Consider the following 21,984-nt stretch of genomic DNA (forward strand, 5'->3'; position numbering starts at 1 on the left):
ACAGCAATGAATATAAAAACATAAGCGATGAAAAGCAGGTTATGTAGAAATAGTTAATGACCACTTTGCATGATATGACTCAAATCAATAAATCCAAACAAAACAAATAATCAAATAGAAGTGTAACACTCTTACGGTAGAAGTCGCTAGGGTCCCCTTGACCCATAATATGGTGGAAAGATTTGCTGGCTATGGATGAGGTCTTGGTGGCCCAGATGGCAGAGCGCTGGATTATCGATCCAGAGGCCGTGAGTTCAAGTCTCACCCAAGACAGTAATTTTTCCACTTTTAAATTTATTCTAAGATCAATAAATCCATTAAACGCTGATTTAGCAACCCATATTTTTACCCAACTTACATCTAAAATGTAGGTTTATCGTATTTACCTAATTTTTTCCACCAATCACAACATGAAAGTAATTTTCCAGCCATAAAAATTTGTAATATTCCGACTCAACAGAACCTACACAAAATATTGAGAAAATGACATTATTTCGTGTCCTGTCTATGTCACCGTCAAATTAAGAAATCAAGGTGGCAACGAACCTATTTGTAACCTTATTATCATGAACTTCAAATTGTAGAGAATCTGTAGAGAATAAATAGGGAGGCAGACGTAATTATTAGAAAATGTAACCGTATAAGGCAATTTTAGAAAGAATGGTTACCGAAAGTAGTAATTTGGGTGCCTATCAGTGAGAGCTTTCAATTTTTAATGCATAGTTTTACCTAAATCATAGCCAAATACTCAATATTAGGTATTTACAGCAGGAAAACTAGTGTGAAGGCAATAGTTCCTCTCCAACTTTGACGAAAACGCGTGTTTGCCTTGAACAAGTTGCAACTGCCAAGAGCGAAGTCCAAGTTGGCTGTGGTAAGTTATTTCCGTCGTTTTCCAGTAGGTATACTAAACTTGTGTTACTTCATTTTCTTTGAAAACTACTGAAATAAATTTCCAACTATGCTTAGGTATTTTTGCATAATTGGTGTCGTATTATCGCTGATACAGTTCTGTATCTGACAATATAAGGTACTTGCCATGACATTGCCCACTTTACTTTCAAGGAGCAAAAAAAATTAGCTAGAGAAGTAGAAATACTTACATTTTATCATCATTACACATAGTCACAAGCATCGATGAATATGTTTAACAGGTACTGGCAACCATTTAAGGTATGTGTCCTCCCGAAACAACTTTTTTTTGCTGATATTTAGACCACCATCGGCTAAAACAGAAACTTCGAACTCTACCAAAAATACAGTTCTGGCGTGTCCGAAAGGTTCGGCATTTTTTTGGCCGAAACTAACCTTCCGGCCGAAACATGATTTTTAGGGTTCCGCACCCAAAGGGTAAAAACGGGACCCTATTACTAAGACTCCGCTGTCCGTCCGTCCGTCCGTCCGTCTGTCACCAGGCTGTATCTCACGAACCGTGATAGCTAGACAGTTGAAATTTTCACAGATGATGTATTTCTGTTGCCGCTATAACAACAAATACTAAAAACAGAATAAAATAAAGATTTAAGTGGGGCTCCCATACAACAAACGTGATTTTTGACCGAAGTTAAGCAACGTCGGGCGGGGTCAGTACTTGGATGGGTGACCGTTTTTTTGCTTGTTTTGCTCTATTTTTTGTTGATGGTGCGGAACCCTCCGTGCGCGAGTCCGACTCGCACTTGGCCGGTTTTTAAATCAGACACCGCAACTTCGGTTGGACACTGTGTACCATCGTCCACACTGTTAAAGATTCCTATACCTAAAGCCCTTGCTACACGGTCGCCGACAAGCCTTCTAACCGTCTGACCTTGGTCTGTCCTTGGTCAGTTTTGGTCAAATTTTGTTGGAAACAACTGTCTACACGGTCCGTCCATACCAAGGCCACGCGGTCTGAGGGGCTTGTCGGCGACCGTGTAGCAAGGGCTTAAGATCATACCCGTAATAATATAATCAATACGCTATAAAGATCGTAGTAAGCATGAGTAGTAATAAAAATAAACATAAACTGAAGAAAATATCTTATAAACATCTTCTCAGATGCATATACCTAAGGGGTCAGATTAAATCTTTATTCCCATCCCGTCTAAGCTGTTCCAAGCTGCGGTGCCAAGTTTTCCCGCCGTGTTTAGCTCGAAACGGCTTAGAGCTAATCCTGTTAGACCAGCCAGTGGCGCCATGAAAATACCTTCCAGGAGCTACTTTAGTCATTTCATTTCCTATCGATCGGACCTAGTTTTTAAAATAGCACCTGTAGTAAGATATGAGTGTTATCCTTATCAGTATCACACAGACAAATTTTCACAATAATTGTCATTATCTCTAAAACAAGATCGAATTCAGACAACTTTTAATAACATTTTAGTCTCTAAATGCGGTCAGGAATACACCTTTAAAATCTGTCGGGTTAGTCGTTTCTCAACCTGTATTATTACATACGTATATATTAAACATATATTGCTTGCGTAATGTTCAAGTCAGTAATGCGTTTACAATATTTGGTAAACGTCCAAATTGACGGCGGTTGATCGGTGTTATGACGGCTGGAGCTCCGAAGCACCTTCGTCATGTGGACATATTGGACATGTGTAGTTCTGTGAGACCGTGAGACGGGCTCCTTTATACCTAGGTACTATAAAAACGGGGAAGAATTTTTAATTAAATGTTGACTTGTATAATAAATACTTGCGTTCACCTAAAATATATCGTTATGGTCTTGAAATTTAGGAATAGGCGAATAATTATCAAACGGAATCACTTATAAAAGAAATATGTTATTAGTATAGCATTCAGACAGATAGTTTCATGTTTGTACTGTTGTGGTTGCGTCAGTACTGAGACGATTTGCAATAAAAGGTGTACCTAAAAGTAAATTCTAGAACTTTTATAATGATAGGAAAGGATAGAGCAGGTCTTTTCTTTAAGGTTCCGTGACACAAGCGTGTTTTCCGAGCGGGGCGTGAGCGTTTTATATGTAAAAGCGGCGCGCCCCGCTCGCCTGAAAACGCGCCTGGGTGACGGAACCTTTAATAGAAGAATTCTCTTTAATAATAGAAGAAGTCTATAAAAAGGCCATCTATTCCATTTTCATTTGAAGCTTTATCTTGACAATTCATAATTGCCTTTGTCTTGGCCAATTTTGATTCGTGGGTAGGCTATAGGATAAAACATATGTACAGTCGCCATCAGATACGTCCAAGCGGCCAAGTTGCCCAAAAGTATCAGAACATGCAATGCATTCTGGATAAAAGTCGGCTTTGTTCAGATATTTGTAGACACCCTAGCTGTGATCTATCTGAGGGGCACTGTATAGCTATAAACTGAAGAGAAGAATGGCCTATTAGCGCAAGTCAACATTGTTGTGGTATTTCATTCAACCCAGTGAACTCACGCATCAATATCAGCATACGTGGTGTGTGATGTTGCATATTAAATCGCACGTCTACATACCACAGAACACTTGCTTACTAGACGGAGAATATGCGATGAGTAATCAAATCACAACACATTGGGGCACGCATAGCTATTTAGCATGAATGTGTGGCTGTTCATCATCATAGCTTGGATAATTTTGTCTAATAAACACTGAAAGTTTATGCTACCATTATTAAGTGAAAAGTGAATACAATGATAGACAAATGAATATTTAATTTATAAAGTTTAATTATAAGGTTACCAAACTATGCTCTTATAACCACAAATAAGAACCCAAATTGAACTCTAGGGGTAAACATAAACTGTTTTAGTTTACAATGTCGCAGAAGAAAACTGAATCCTGCGGTTCTCGGCATGGTACTATATACATATACAAGTGCCAAGTAGTTTAACTAATAAAGATATGGCAATATATATTATGTAGGACAATTCGACTGTAACCGAAGCGATACTTTCGAACGCGAACTGCAGGGATATATCTTAGTATCTCTATTTGGAAAAGTATTTCATCATTTTGACGGGTTGTTTCATCCGCTACAATTGAAGCATACTGCAGGACTGACTGTAGGTCCTATACGTACGTGTGATGAGATCGTGGTCTTACAGAACGCTCCATACCATCATTCATTTTATTTTTATAAAGCATCTGTTGGTGGTAGTCTCCACCAAATACAATACGTGTCCAGGTGTTTGACCTTTCAGCATGGCTACCACCTGTTGCTTGTTTACTAGCAGCCTTCCAGCACTTTATTCGGCGGGAACGTTCAATGAATTGAAATAACTGCTTAAGGTCACGGGTTGCGTGTCAATGGAAAGAAAAGAACGTTCGGAGGGTGTAGGTAATTAACTTTAGTTGTTTTAGGATCGTAGATGTCGCAGCTTTTACTAATAAATGGACTGCTTTTAGATTTTTTAAATCATTCTATTAATAACATTATGCCTTTAAACGAGCAATCCTTGTATATATAATTATATATATTTCGGGGATCTCGGAAACGGCTCTAACGATTTCGATGAAATTTGCTATATGAGGGTTTTCGGGGGTGAAAAATCGATCTACTCGTATTATTATCTCTGGGAAAACGCGCATTTTCGAGTTTTTATATGTTTTCACCCAGATATTTTTATTAATAACCTGCAATATTAATAAAAATATCTGGGTGAAAACATATAAAAACTCGAAAATGCGCGATTTCCCGCGCGCGCGTAAAATCACTATTTTAAAATGAATAGTTCACTGGTAGATATAGTACAAAAAACATGCTCTTCAAAATACGTGCATAAAGTCTAATTTAATATTAGCCGTCTAGCGCAAATAACTCGCAGTCATATATATTTAGGTATAATTGATTAGTAAAATTAATATATTTAGGTACTTTTTGATTGGACATGCGTTTTTGGTTGAAGAATTGTTACTTTTGTATCACATCGACATCTTATAAGCATTGTTCGAATCGGGCCGATAATCTAAACTTTCGCGTCGTGCGCATTTTGGTTCCACAAAATACTTACGTAATGCATATTGTAATGCTGAGACAATATAAATTCCTAGCTAAGACATGAATTTCGTTAGCATTAGCACAGACACTAATAAATCAAAGCAGATATGTTACAAAACACCCCTTTTATGTACGAGAGGACGTGACAAGGGTACTTAATGTTTAATAATTTTCCTGCTACGTAGCGTAGCAGTCGAAATATGCTGGGAATGAGCATCACGAGCTATAAACTTTAACGGCCTCCGTAGCCTAGTCGGTAGTGACCCTGCCTACGAAGCTGGAGGTCCCGGGTTCGAATCCCGGTAAGGGCATTTATTTTTGTGTTCATCACAAATATTTGTTCCTTAGTTATGGATGTTTTCTATGTATTTAAGTACTTATATGTATCTATATATGTATTATATATATCGTCGTCTAGTACCCACAGCACAAGCCTTATGAGCTTAGCGTCGATTTGTGTAAAATTGTCCCATAATATTTATTTATAAACGCACAGCGTATAAGATTAAATCTGGTACGAAAACTGTAGTAGCGTTTATTTAGTAATTATTCACTTAGGTATTACGGTAATATGAAGATAAGCGGTTATTGAAAAATAAAATCGTTCGTGATTTTTTTAGCTCTCGAAAATAATTAAATTTTCCTTGAAACAGAAAAATATTCCTTCAGAATGTACGTATAATTTATCTACATTAAGTTATATTTTATAACAATCCCGAATAAATAGTATTTTATGCAACCGTTGTTTAAGAGAGGTCAAAAAAGGCGAGTGGCGTCAGTAACAATTTGAGGCGAAGCCGAAAATTTTGTTACTAAAGACGTCGTGCGAGTATTTTTTGACTCAGTTAAACAACGTTGCATACAAAACTTTTTCTACGACCAAGCACTTACTTTGAAATAAAATTGTAAATTTAACAAATATTTTTCATTCAAGAAGTAGCAAAAATGGAGGGTACGGGTGGAAAAAGATTGAATGAAATTAAAAAAACATGTCTATGGTTCACTTATTTGTTAGAGATGACATTTAAAATAAGGTTGGCAACAATGTATTTCATTCAATAGTTTTAAGTGGTCATTACACGAAGTATCGAAAAAGATACTGCGTGTAGGTATGCATAAATGCTTTTTTGGGGAATAGACTAAAGACTTGTCTTGACAACTATAAGGTAGGGTTTTAATGGCGACCCTTTAAATGACAAATAAAAGTACGGGAGTAGTAAAAATACTTTTAAGGCAAAACTGCATTTCGTCTCATAAAACATTCCATTAGACCTTAATCTTACTAAATTGTGCAGAGCCAATGGAGGGAAACCCATGAAAAATATTTATTTCTATATCCTTTTGTTGAAAAGTAGACTTTTAGAGGCTTTTCCAGTTACTATTTTAGAGAGAAAGTCATCTATCATGAATTAATGGACCCTCTAAAAACGATCGCCTATTTAATACCGCCTTAAAAGTGAAATATTGAAAGAACGGTCGAAGTAACTACGTTATGAAGTGTAGGTATTCACGTTCAACTTTCGTTTGATATATGTAATAGCCCCGTCTAGACTATGCCATTATCAATCCCTTTGTAGTTTGTCGAACACGAATTAAAATTTTATGATAGTCTATTCCGACGAGTTTTTTGGTTAAGGTCTCTGCCCACTACACCGTATCATACCATGACCGTGCTATGAACGTACCAGGCACCAAATGTAACGCGACACGGACTACTATGCCCACTACACCGTGTCCACATTGTTTCATATCCATATATAACGGGTTTAGTGCCCGTAGTAACCGTGTATCATCCCCATAGCATCCGTCTATAATCCCCGTAGCATCCGCGTTTCATCCCCTTAGTACCCGCGTTTTAATCTCGAGAGCCAGACTCGTCAGAAAGAGCCAGCGAATGGTTATCATACTGGCAAGAGCGAACAAAAGATACGGCAACGCGTTTATAACGGGCTTAGAACGGTCACCATAGGCGGTAATAACCCGTATGTTCAACGTTTCGCCGCCTGCACGCACCGTTCTGGCAGCGTTGCATGCCATGCACGGAGCGTTTCGGCACCGGCAAAATATCGCCGACAATTTTTGACGGTCCGTGCATGGCACGCTACGGGTATGGTCGGTGACGGAACGGGCTAGTGGGCATAGTCTCATACTTTTTTAATACAAAGATATTTTTTTTGCCTGACACGTTCATAGCACGGTCATGGTATGATACGGTGTAGTGAGCAGAGACCTAGACTTAAATGTGAAGTTAGAATTTCAGCTGGATCATTCATAAAAATAACACAGTTGTAAAATCCTAAAGAAAAGTTAGGTTATCTAAAGGTGCATCTACATCGCAGTTTATTTTGATTTGAGTAACTTACCTAATTACAATAATGTTGAAATAGTTGTTCGACAGTTGCTGCACAACTTGACTTTACCCATTTGTAACAAAGTGTTTCCTATTAAAAGGAAGTAAATAATTGGATTTTTACTTGAATCTAATATTATCAATAAAGATTTGTAGATTCTATTTTAAAATTAAAATATGACCATACTTCCCCTTCTCATAACAATAACTACAGGTAGATCTGAAACGTCTTGAAAATATGTTCAATACCTACTCTAGAAAATAAATGACAATACTATCTCTTTAATGTTGCGCTGAAATATCTTTTAAGCTCTCCCGAAAAGTAATTGTACCTTAAACGAGCGGTATAAACGCCCTTAAGAATGTGAAGGTACCTTTACCCTAATGCCAGGAAATAAAGCCGAATGCCATTCCTTCTAGAAATTATAATGTAGCTTAACATATGTTTTAATTATTATTCAAATGTCGTGATTAAATTTAGCCGTGAGCCGTGGCCAAAATGCCGGGACACCGCGAGGAAGAAAAGGAGTCGTGATTAAATTTAAATAGCTTGATTAACCTTTTATCTTAGATACATTTATCGGCAAAAATTACCACCCAATAACAATTTTTTTTTCTTGTTCAGAATTTTCAGGACTTAAAAGAGGCGAATCGTATATATTTTTTTAATCTGGTCCGTCCCAGGCTCACACGGTTATTAATAGATGCCTGTAAAAGCCATTCCATTCCATTATAAAGGCATACATATCTAACGATTGTTGTAAATGGATTAGAAGGCTAAGCCACGCGACGGCTGTCCTACTACTCCTACTTGCTATAGACTTTTGTATGGGCTCTTAGAAACTTTACACAAGGCGAGTACCGAGTAGGTAGTTATACCTAACATCTTGTTTGCATAAGATACCAGATACCACTTTTACTCACTAACAGTTCTTTTAAGTCGATTTTTAGGGTTCCGTAGCCAAATGGCAAAAAACGGAACCCTTATAGATTCGTCATGTCTGTCTGTCTGTCTGTCCGTCTGTCTGTCCGTCCGTATGTCACAGCCACTTTTCTCCGAAACTATAAGAACTATACTATTGAAACTTGGTAAGTAGATGTATTCTGTGAACCGCATTAAGATTTTCACACAAAAATAGAAAAAAAACAATAAATTTTTGGGGTTCCCCATACTTCGAACTGAAACTCAAAAATTTTTTTTTCATCAAACCCATACGTGTGGGGTATCTATGGATAGGTCTTCAAAAATGATATTGAGGTTTCTAATATCATTTTTAGGGTTCCGTAGCCAAATGGCAAAAAACGGAACCCTTATAGATTCGTCATGTCTGTCTGTCTGTCTGTCCGTCTGTCTGTCCGTCCGTATGTCACAGCCACTTTTCTCCGAAACTATAAGAACTATACTGTTGAAACTTGGTAAGTAGATGTATTCTGTGAACCGCATTAAGATTTTCACACAAAAATAGAAAAAAAACAATAAATTTTTGGGGTTCCCCATACTTCGAACTGAAACTCAAAAAATTTTTTTTCATCAAACCCATACGTGTGGGGTATCTATGGATAGGTCTTCAAAAATGATATTGAGGTTTCTAATATCATTTTTTTCTAAACTGAATAGTTTGCGCGAGAGACACTTCCAAAGTGGTAAAATGTGTGTCCCCCCCCCCTGTAACTTCTAAAATAAGAGAATGATAAAACTAAAAAAAATATATGATGTACATTACCATGTAAACTTCCACCGAAAATTGGTTTGAACGAGATCTAGTAAGTAGTTTTTTTTTATACGTCATAAATCGCCTAAATACGGAACCCTTCATGGGCGAGTCCGACTCGCACTTGGCCGCTTTTTAGGGTTCCGTAGCCAAATGGCAAAAAACGGAACCCTTATAGATTCGTCATGTCTGTCTGTCTGTCTGTCCGTCTGTCCGTCTGTCTGTCCGTCCGTATGTCACAGCCACTTTTCTCCGAAACTATAAGAACTATACTGTTGAAACTTGGTAAGTAGATGTATTCTGTGAACCGCATTAAGATTTTCACACAAAAATAGAAAAAAAACAATAAATTTTTGGGGTTCCCCATACTTCGAACTGAAACTCAAAAAATTTTTTTTCATCAAACCCATACGTGTGGGGTATCTATGGATAGGTCTTCAAAAATGATATTGAGGTTTCTAATATCATTTTTTTCTAAACTGAATAGTTTGCGCGAGAGACACTTCCAAAGTGGTAAAATGTGTGTCCCCCCCCCTGTAACTTCTAAAATAAGAGAATGATAAAACTAAAAAAAATATATGATGTACATTACCATGTAAACTTCCACCGAAAATTGGTTTGAACGAGATCTAGTAAGTAGTTTTTTTTTATACGTCATAAATCGCCTAAATACGGAACCCTTCATGGGCGAGTCCGACTCGCACTTGGCCGCTTTTTTCTAAACTGAATAGTTTGCGCGAGAGACACTTCCAAAGTGGTAAAATGTGTGTCCCCCCCCCTGTAACTTCTAAAATAAGAGAATGATAAAACTAAAAAAAATATATGATATACATTACCATGTAAACTTCCACCGAAAATTGGTTTGAACGAGATCTAGTAAGTAGTTTTTTTTTTTATACGTCATAAATCGCCTAAATACGGAACCCTTCATGGGCGAGTCCGACTCGCACTTGGCCGCTTTTTTTTAGATCATAGTAAACCACATTTTCATGTATTAGACTATTTATCGCCATTCCAGGCTCTAGCAAAGTAGGTACCTATTAAAAATGGCAGAGTTCCTTGTTAGCACCCTTCTTAACTCACAGGCGAGTCAATAATCACTATAATCCACTAAAGATATAAAGTGTAAATTTTATTGACGTTTAATAATAATATTCTAATTAAACAGGTAGCTATTAAATACAGGCTACCCTTTACGAGGATGTAAATTCAAAAGCGTTAATCTCGTATCTCAAGCAAGTATTTTAAAAATTCAATCTTGTTCGCTACGAAATAAGGTCCACATTTTAGATGAGCTTAGATGATGATACGAGAAGTGGAAACGATCGTCGTTAACAGTGTGACAGGGGCATAATAAAACTCAATTACGGTACGTTCAATCAGCTTTGGACCACAATCAGAAAACAAAATGTAATACCAATTCAATATTCACATCAATACGTCGCGCTTGCTTTAATAAGTTGCGCCAAAGTGAGCAAGAGCAGGCAATATGTGTTCGCTATCATTTTAATTTCATTCGAAAATGACGGTCCAAGCATTGTTTTATATTGCCATATATTACAGGGTGATTCATGAGACGTGAGCAGGACTAAACCTACACAATCAGTAAATGTAAAAGAATCGTTCACCACAATATTTAAGTAAAACAATCACGTTTTTTTTCTGTTATTATACTTTTTGGTAAGGACAAATTTAATTATCTACAATCAAGCACCTACAACATTTATTTAACAAAGATAAAACCTTTTTAACCGTTATGACAGCACTTTGAGTATGAAGAAAATAAAATGTCACCCTTGAGTGAGATACGATTTTTCTTAAGTAACCAGACTCTGATCTCTGATGACATTCAATTTGGCACTTGTTATGGATAAAACAAAGAGGGTGACCATAAATGTCGTAAATAAATTAATACTTTTTTTAATCAGTACAAAATAAATTAAAGTTAATCTCACAAATACTGGTACGAAACAGTTGTTTAAGTATAACTTACTATGTGCGTAGGCTTGATCCTGCTCACGTCTCCTGAATCACCCTGTATATATACCTATATGTTATATATCGTGCTATGTACCTATTAAGTATAATGTGTCGGTGTTTGTTTATGGGCAGTATTGGATTGTTATACGCAGATCCAGTCAGATTGTTTATTTGATGGATTGCTTTATCGGTGTTTCCCTAATAACGTTGGTTGATCGTATTATATTTATACAGATATGGATTTGTGGATTAATTATTCGAAACAATCAACTGTAATGATAAAAAGTTGTGTAATATAATATTGATTAAACCATAAATAAATTGTAATATGTACCTAGTATTAGTGTTGCAAAGTATGCAGTTTTTTGTATTTGATAACAGGCAAAAACGATTATTTGACACAATGTTACATATATACCCAAATAGATTAAAACGAATTTTGGCACACAGACAGTCTGAAGTCTAACCTAACCTAACCTAACCTCTTCTAGCTATAAATAATCGCTGAATCGATTTCGATGAGGTATGGAAATCAGTTGAGTTTAGGAAGGACATTATGATAGTTTTTGTTACGGAAATCATCATTATATGCAGACAAAGTCAATTAATACATGTTTTTTTTATCCCGAAATCCCCGAAGGGGGAAACATGAGGGATGAAGAGGTCCAAATACTATGAACAACTAGTAGTTCGATAATTGTAAAATATAAAAAAAAACATAAAAAAGACGATTGCATCAAATTGTACAATTGTTTGTTATTGTCGTATGAGATCACCCCTCATGCACTACAACACATTGACAATCAATCAAATATGCATTCCGAGCGCCCATTCACTGAAACAAGCGTAGTGTATCGTAAATACAACTAGATATGTATAGTATGTTGATACAGAATTATTTATCGCCGTCATCGGAGTCGCGAATATGACTGCCGTATTCGAACTTCAAGATATTCACAAGAGACGACACGTACTAGATCCATTCTAGATACGTTATAGTTTAGATTTCAACTAGTTCTCTTTTGCAGCGCAATTCGGGCAACCAATGTCACTTTTACGATAGATCGTGTTAGATATCTATTAGATGTGAATTAGATCTCTAAGTAATATCTTGCGGAAATCGTTCAAGAGTATCTCCAGAATCGCGGAATTGTCAAATTTGACAGGTTAGATCTTAAACATATCGTTATCGTATCTTGGCGTTGTCTAAAAGATATCTAACTGATGTCTATTACAAAATCCGAATCGGGCCGTGAGTCTCGGCCGAGAGTGATATAATTTTCACTTCTCTTTTATTTCTCAACATTGCAGATGTCCTAAGGAATCGCACTGTAGAGGTCACTTACTCAATTAACATCCCGTTCTTACTCTCTTCACTCATTCATCATTTGTCACATTCACCCGTTTTTAACATACGATACTTATAACTACCACTATACTTTCTTAAGGTATGGATCCTTAGTTTGATATCAATAATTTTTTTTTTTTTCTCTAGCCTATTTTGGTGTCCCACTGCTGGGCAAAGGCCTCCCCTCGTTTTTTCCACTCAACCCTGTCATCGGCATTTACCCACCATTTGGGGTAGAATGCGTCCAAGTCGTCCCGCCATCTCCTTTTCGGTCTGCCTGAACTCCGGCCTGCACCGTCTATTGTGTTCCGTGGGTCCCACTCAGTAACCATTTTGGCCCACCTTTCTGGGTGCATGCGGCAGACATGTCCAGCCCAGTCCCACTTAAGCTTAGCGGTCTTGACGCCTACATCTACAACTCTAGTTCTGAAGCGTAGTTCCGTGTTTCTGATCCGAATAATATTTATTAGATTAATATTTTATATCATGTCATTCAGTAGTAAAGTAAGTGTCCCAGTGCTAGACATGGCAATGCCTAGTAGATGACATCCTGTTGCCTATTGTTAATGAAGTTTAAAGATGTATGTACAGTCAGCTGCAGTCTTGGTACGAAATATACGAAATTATGTAAACTATTCCAAAAAAAACCGGCCAAGTGCGAGTCGGACTCACGCACGGAGGGTTCCGCACCATCAACAAAAAATAGAGCAAAACAAGCAAAAAAAACCGGCCAAGTGCGAGTCGGACTCGCGCACGGAGGGTTCCGCACCATCAACAAAAATAGAGCAAAACAAGCAAAAAAACGGTCACCCATCCAAGTACTGACCCCGCCCGACGTTGCTTAACTTCGGTCAAAAATCACGTTTGTTGTATGGGAGCCCCACTTAAATCTTTATTTTATTCTGTTTTTAGTATTTGTTGTTATAGCGGCAACAGAAATACATCATCTGTGAACATTTCAACTGTCTAGCTATCACGGTTCGTGAGATACAGCCTGGTGACAGACGGACGGACGGACGGACGGACGGACGGACGGACGGACGGACTGACGGACGGACAGCGGAGTCTTAGTAATAGGGTCCCGTTTTTACCCTTTGGGTACGGAACCCTAAAAACGGTCACCCATCCAAGTACTGACCCCGCCCGACGTTGCTTATCTTCGGTCAAAAATCACGTTTGTTGTATGGGAGCCCCACTTAAATCTTTATTTTATTCTGTTTTTAGTATTTATTGTTATAGCGGCAACAGAAATACATCATCTGTGAAAATTTCAACTGTCTAGCTATCACGGTTCGTGAGATACAGCCTGGTGACAGACGGACGGACGGACGGACGGACGGACAGCGGAGTCTTAGTAATAGGGTCCCGTTTTTACCCTTTGGGTACGGAACCCTAATAAAACGACGCCTAACACGTTACTACCTACGTTTTTGGAACTATTTAAGTCACGTATAAGATTATAAGACATTTCGGTATTGCGCTAAAACTAGTTACGTCCCAACAAGCAAAATATAGTTTTATAATTATCCCAAGACCATCCTTTTATCAGAACTATAAGGGAATTATAAGCGGTTACAAGTCCGGAAAAGGGCCCACTTTATAAGTCTATTCGCACTTATAAGATATTTATAATGGCCCGTTGAAGTACCAATTACGCCAGTAGTACTCCTATAATAGAATTACGTTAATCCAAATAGTCCTGTAAAATCTACTTTAAGTTTTTTATAGTAGAAAGTGAGATTAATACGTTCTCAACAATGCTTTTATAATTCCAAGTATATTTGGCACTTATAAGATATTTATAATGGCCCGTTGAAATTCCAATTACGCCAATAGTACTCCTATAATAGAACTACCTTAATCTAAATACTCCTGTTAAACCTACTCTAAGTATGTTATAGTAAAAAGTGAGATTAATACGCTCTCAACAATGTTTTTTATAATTCCATATCTGAATAGTCGTGGAACGGAATCGCTTGTTGCCAAACACTTGTTCACATATTGTGTTTTTTTTTGTAATTCAAGCAAATTATAAGGTAAGTATTAATGTCTTGGTGAATTACTATTTCTAGCGTACTACATACGTAGGGGAACATGGATTTTCTGTGAAATCTATCACGTTTATGGTTAAAATTTTAACGCGCCTCTTGTATTTGGAATATTTACATATTAATATTTATCAATTTGTTTAGAAAATTGTACAGGTAGCTGCCATTTTCGCAGTAGGCATTTTGAATTGCGTTATAGTACTATAATAGGTGCACATGGTTTTATAACGGCATGTGGCAAAACCAAAGAACTCGCCATGTTCTTACCAAAGTAGGGTTAAGCAATGCAAAATTAAAATAAAAAACCCTCGACACAAAAACCTAACTATAAAAAGTAATAAAATAAAATTTCCCGGACTGATCCTTAATTAGTAGGTACCTAATATTTTGTGATTCTAAGCGTCGCCGCAAGGGTTCCGCTCGATTTTTAACCGACTTCCAAATCTCAAAAGGAGGAGGTTATCAATTCGGTTGTATGTTTTTTTTATGTTTATTACTCGATATCTCCGTCATTACTGGACCGATTTTGAAAATTCTTTCTTTGTTTGTATGTATGCATACAGATTGGTCCCGTTTTTTTTTCAAACCCAGTTATGATGATGGGCTACATGAGGAATCGAGGGAACCCCTCAAATCTTAAAGGCATATATATAGTGATTTTTGTGTTTTTGTCAACAAATCAAGCATATACATCCAAAAAAGTGACCTATGATGAAGTGGAACTGCTGATGAAGATCAGAACGGAACTCTTCAACGACGCATAGTTCACGTTTGGCGATTTGTCCTCTTCGTTATGTTTGTTAAGCAAGTTAAGTTTTTAAGACACATTTTTGTCAAGCTCGAGTTCTGATGATGGGATCCATAAGGAATCGAGGGAACTCCTCAAATCTTCCCGTCTTCCCTCAAAAGTCCCGTTGTGCAATTTAATAATGTTTAAAAATCGTGAAAGTTAAATACCAGACAGTGACCAGACATTAATTTATATGGCATTTCAAACTACTTTGAGAAGTCGGTTTTCTTCTGTAAAAGATTATTTGTTTATATTTCGTGATTAGACTTAAATTTTATACTTATTTATTCAGGTATCAACGATCAAGATAAAGTATGGTTACGTTTATGGATAACGACCGATTCTTGACCAAAAATGATTATCGGTCTCTAAAGAACTTAAAATGGCCTTGGAAAAATACACACTTCTTGTTATCTAAAAGATACGTCTCCATTTTAATTATTCATATTAGTATGCTTACTATATTATTGAATTCAACTCTGTTATTGATTTGATTAATAAATAAAAAACTCAAAAGTAAATTTCCTTTATTTGTTTTCTTTATCCTATTTATAAAGTATGTAGTAATGGCACAAAATATAAATTTGTGTCTAACAAAACGCTGACGAGCTTACACTTAATGTTTGAAACTTTATACATATTTTTAGACTTATTAGGTTTCCTGCAATCACATTTACAAATATTTAAAAAAGATGAGCTTATGGGTTCCGCAAAGGCAATTTGAGTGTTTCCAATACGATAATCGTGTATTTCTACGTCTTGCTCTTGTCTCTCATTGTTTTTGAAATCTGTTGATATAAACTCCACCACATGATTTTCGTTGGTTAAAAACCATTTACCTTGCTCCTTTGCTAGAAGTCTAAAATTCAACCAGATTTGCCGCGCTTACTTTTCTTTATTGTCAAACATTTCTTGTTTTCTCTGAGCCTGTCAATATCCACTAAAGCCATTTCATTTATTCTTCTAGCTACTTGTTGAAGTGCTTTGTTTCCTTGTCTGACCATTTTTTTTATGCAGAAAAGTTTATTTTCAAAGGGGTACGCGTTAAAGCTTTGAAGGATTCCATATTTTTTCACCTCGTCAACCAAGAGCGAGAGATTGTGCACGTTACTAGATAGTCTTTTCCATAAATACTTTTAAATCGTTCAATAAAATGTTGTAACATTCCTTCAGCTATTGTAAGTAAATGAAAATAATTCTCATTTGAACAAATTATAATCTGAAATTTCTAATTCATTATCGTTTTCAACCTCGCTCAATGATTTTTCACTAGCACAACTTTCGGAGTCTGATTCCTTTTCGTCTAAATTAAATCTACTACTATTTTGTACAGAACCCTCGCCCATTTCGACGACTCGGACTTGGCCAGGTGCATTTATAAAATCTGTATTCAATGTTGTAAACATTGCCTGGTATGTTTTTTTAACTTTTCTTTTATATGAACCACTTTTTTTAAACCGCTTCCACTTATTTAAATCCATTTTAAACGTGAATTACCTAATTGAAAAGAATAAACAACATGTCTCAAATAGCTAAAATAATATCTCATAAAAGAATATGCAAAACCCTATTAAACACATTTTTGCCTATACTGGTTAAGGTCAAGCAAAAGTGGCCTTAAAACAGTTTCGGCAGGGATCGTTTGGAATTAGTTGGACTATAATACTACTACAGCAAGCCACTATGAATGAGTTTGAGCTTATAAAGGCACATGACAAATATATATAGAGGAAAAGTTAACATAATAAATGCAGTTAATAGACTAAAATGGTCATTATATCAAGTACTTAATTTTTGCATAATTCCAATGTGAGAGAAACGTATCCACTTTTAGGCTAATGCAAAACCAAACAAGAACTGTAAATGACTTCAAGTAATTTAACTTTATATTTGCTTATAACGGACCGCAGATGTTCTCTTATAAGCGCTTATAAGTCTAAGTAACCGGAGTGATTACTCCTCAGTATATATACTCTTAATATTGGCTCTTACAGGAGTCATAAGATTATAACGGCCCGCAGATGTTCTCTTATAAGCGCTTATAAGTCTAAGTAACCGGAGTGATTACTCCTCAGTATATATACTCTTGATATTGGCTCTTACAGGAGTCATAAGATTATATCAGCCCGCAGATGTTCTCTTATAAGCGCTTATAAGTCTAAGTAACCGGAGTGATTACTCCTCAGTATATATACTCTTGATATTGGCTCTTAGAGGAGTCATAAGATTATAACAGCCCGCAGATGTTCTCTTATAAGCGCTTATAAGTCTAAGTAACCGGAGTGATTACTCCTCAGTATATATACTCTTGATATTGGCTCTTACAGGAGTCATAAGATTATAACAGCCCGCAGATGTTCTCTTATAAGCGCTTATAAGTCTAAGTAACCGGAGTGATTACTCCTCAGTATATATACTCTTGATATTGGCTCTTACAGGAGTCATAAGATTATAACAGCCCGCAGATGTTCTCTTATAAGCGCTTATAAGTCTAAGTAACCGGAGTGATTACTCCTCAGTATATATACTCTTGATATTGGCTCTTATAGGAGTCATAAGATTATAACAGCCCGCAGATGTTCTCTTATAAGCGCTTATAAGTCTAAGTAACCGGAGTGATTACTCCTCAGTATATATACTCTTGATATTGGCTCTTACAGGAGTCATAAGATTATAACAGCCCGCAGATGTTCTCTTATAAGCGCTTATAAGTCTAAGTAACCGGAGTGATTACTCCCCAGTATATATACTCTTGATATTGGCTCTTACAGGAGTCATAAGATTATAACGGCCCGCAGATGTTCTCTTATAAGCGCTTATAAGTCTAAGTAACCGGAGTGATTACTCCTAAGTGTAATCACTCTTAGTGTATGCTTTTATAAGATAAATTATGCCTATAATGGCCAGGAAATCTGTTCTTGTAAACGGTTACAAGGTGAAGTTATAGTAGTAAATGTGCTCAAGTTAAAACGGCATTTAATTATGCTCTAAAAAGCGCACTAGCCAATTTTGATGCTATAATTGGAGTTTTATAAATCCAAATAGCCTTATAAAGTATGCGTTCTGGGATAATTTTGCTTGTTGGGGTACGATTACTTTCTCACCCTAATCGTCATCATCACTTTTACGTCATTACAAATATGAACTTTATCAAATGGAGACAAGGTCGTTAAAGCAATTAAGCATTTGAGTAGATAACCGTTTGCTAAGGTTAGTTTTGGATGGCGTGTCGTTAATGAAACTCGAGCCGGTGAACGTTTGCTTTCGCCTAATTGAAAATGACACGAGGCACGTGTGAACGCGTCGTTACTTATAATTGGAACACAAACGTTTCATTTGGAAACAGAAATGTCTGGAGCACAGACAACCACCTATAGACTCTATTTAGGGGTAATACTGGTAATAGACAGCAATTAGGTTCAGGTGTCTCGTGTAGACTTGCTCAAAGCTAAGGTCTGTGAAGCCTAATTTTCTGATTGAATCTTTATCCGCGTTAATAGACGGAGAGCTAGCCCCGGGAAATGGTATGTAATGGTAATATGTGTGATAAAATAATAAATCATACTTATATGCACACAATACAAGCTTATATGTAATATTATATTACATTATATTAATAGCTGTATGATGATGATAATGTGTGATGAAGCGTTTAAAAAGATCGAGTGGTCTCAGTCCTGTATCTGCCCGTCGCACTAAATTGCTAATTAGGATTGTATGGAAGTGCGAATGTACGTACGGTGACTACAAGCCGTCGTATAGTTTTCATCTACGTGGAAGTGATCTGTGCCCTAAGAGTTTTATAACGCTAATGAATATTAGCGCTACAAGGAACTTACCAACACGAGTTTAATTATCATTGAGTTTCGTTGTACAATCAATTATTTATGAAGTAGGCAATGTTTAGACTTGATTACTTTGAAGCGCGTTCTGTAGGGGAGACTGGGGACGTATGCTCTTGCGGGAAACTTGTTCTTGACAGCTCTCGTTACCAGCAGCACCCTACACAGATCAACTTAGCCCCAAACTAGGCAAAGCTTGTACTATGGGTTACGAGTCGACGATTTACATTCTTATATAGATAAATAAACAGTTAACATCCATAACTGGAGAACAAGTAATATTGGTGATAAACACGTAAATAATGCCCCTTACTGGGATTCGAACCCAGGATTCGTAGGCAGGGTCACTACCGACTAGGTTAACTAAAATTATAAATAGGAGCAAGCTGACTATGGCGTTAAAAATAATAATATTGATAAATAAATGGGTGCGTTTAAATTCCTTATTACAAGTCTCCATGTAAGATCAAATTTGATAATGTAAATTTTCCTTATATTCCTTATTTTCTCTATAAAAAGGAAAAAATTGGCAACCGCAGTTCAAAAACATACTTAAGTAATAAAATTTGCACTATGCTATTTAAAGTCCAATGATGAAAGAGGGCATTTTCACTTAACTGTGCACCTTAAAGCGCGACTTAAGTCGTGTTTCAGTAACGTCTAACCGTTACAATCGTTACATTTCTGACAAAATGTATGGGATCTGACATTGACCGTCAGTTTTGTAACGGTTGCTAACTGTACGGCTACCATCAGTTTGTCAATGACATAAACGCCGTCGAGAACATAATTTACTTTCTATACAGCTCGCTCGTACTCGCATATTAGTGCAAACGAGATGTATAGAAAGTAAATTATGTTCTCGATAGCGTAAATGTCAGTTTTGACACTGTCAGTGACTCATGGTACGGGCTCTGGCCGTTAAACGTGCACAGTTAAGCGAAAATGCCCAAGAAAAGCTTATCGAAAACGCATTTAAACAAAAAAATATTTCAGTTTTGAGCTGGCAAACCCCTTTTATGGAGCTCTGATATTCAAATGGACGAGGATTACCATATTAATAACGATCGCATAAACTTTACTACCAATGATTGAAGTGCATAAATTTAATATGCATTTTCAGCAAAATGCATATAGTATCCATTTTACGGTTCGGTAAACCAATTCAAATAAACGAAATAGTTTATTTGACTTTGGTTTATGCCATACTTTAAATGGAACTTTACGTGAATTGTCTCGTATGTTTACGAATAAAAATATGTTTTCAACATTTAAAAAGAAAGTCTACTTCGTCTGTTATCGATATCGACCTACATATATAAACATTTCTATTCTATACAATCGCATTTCGTTGTATCAAATATAATAATAGTCAAACCAAAGAGAATATCTCTTGTGGTTAGGGTTTGCACAACGGATCTGAAATGTATGGGAAGAACCGCGGATCCGGATCCAGATCCGGATAATTTCGATACATTTCGGATCCGGATTGCAAACCCTACTTGTGGTCCCGCCAGCCAAACGTATCACGTATTCGACATTAAGAGACCTGAGCCCGTACCATGAGTCACTAAAACTGTCAAAACTGACATATACGCTATCGAGAACGTAATTTACTTTCTATACATTGACAAACTGGTGGTAGTGGTAGTTAGTTTGATTTGGAAGTTGCAGTTGCAGTTAGTCGTTGTAGTTATTGTTGATGTATTTTTTTTTGCTTGTATGTAAATTCAATGTTGACGTGTAAAAGTGCCCTTGTGGCCTATTTGCTGAATAAATGTTTAAAGTTGAAGTAGGCCATCAACTAGGCTACGGAATTGGATGTGGTGTGGACGAGCATTAATCAAGCCAGAGGACCTTGAAAGGCTAATCGTATCCGCCACCGCGAGAAATTGACTAATTAGAGCAATTAGTTACTCTCATAGTAACAGACGTAATTAACAATTAACCACAAACCGGCAAACCTTGGGATTTGAACTTGATCGAGCTAATACGATGAATCGATAATTTTGGACAGTTGTTTCAACTGCCAGTAGCTATTTGTAAACGGCAATCTCAAATATTATCATGTGATATGATCGCTTCTACTTGTGTCACACGTCACACACTAGTTATCACACACAGTAGCAGATGTTGTTCTACGCTAAAAAAAGGCAAACCAGCAAATAAATTTGTCGAACAAAGTCATGTTTTACAACGCCCTTCAGAACTGAGACCGCAGAATGATTGCAGCTCACAGTTGAAATGGTTTTTATCTTCCACCACAAAAGGAAACTCCTCGCTTATCATCGCCACTATTTCCACATAAATGTAGCTCGACTAACATTGTGTTCAAATGTAGCTGGCAACGAATGACTTCTCAAGCAATTTGAAGCGGTGCCCTCGCGTCATGTAAATGCTAACAATCGCGGCTGGGACTGCGGGTTGCATTGACATTGCGGATTGCAGATAAGAATGAGTATTTAGAAGTAATTCTAAATTTACAAAAGTACTTATAAGTCAAAGCTCGAGTCTGAGAATTAAATAGATATTAGTTATAAAACTTAGGTAGGTATATTTACATTTTTGCATAATTTCGTATCTGGCTCTGGATTAATGTTACTTCTTATACCTACCTATAGGTAGTATAGCTATTACTCTTGGGTAAATCTTCGTTTCAACTAATTGCTAATTGCGCATTTTATATTGATATTGATACAATGATTTAGATTTTAACCATCGGTCATATCAATCTCAGTTGTTGGCATCGATAATTTGGTGATTATTCTATTTCACGGTCACGATCTATTTTGATACGTTTTGTTAAACCCTTCCGTAATGTTAATGTTATTGTTACTTATGTAAATAATTATCTTTACCTCCACTGCACACTAATCAAAACAACAATTGTTAATAGGAAGGAAAACTGACACAAACACTTGACATCGCGAATGCGGATGGATATCAGCGACGTCCCTATTCGTGACCCTCAGGGACACTACTAACA

At 36.7% G+C, this 21,984-nt stretch overlaps 1 protein-coding gene across 1 annotated transcript in view; it reads right to left on the bottom strand.

The window, feature by feature from the left end:
• The window catches only part of LOC134654136 (dual 3',5'-cyclic-AMP and -GMP phosphodiesterase 11-like), a 207,290-nt gene that overhangs the window by 111,319 nt on the left and 73,987 nt on the right, over positions 1–21,984 (bottom strand). The window lies entirely within an intron of this gene.

Source organism: Cydia amplana, chromosome 14 (assembly GCF_948474715.1).
Source record: "Cydia amplana chromosome 14, ilCydAmpl1.1, whole genome shotgun sequence".
In the NCBI taxonomy this organism is placed as follows: Eukaryota; Metazoa; Arthropoda; class Insecta; order Lepidoptera; family Tortricidae; genus Cydia; species Cydia amplana.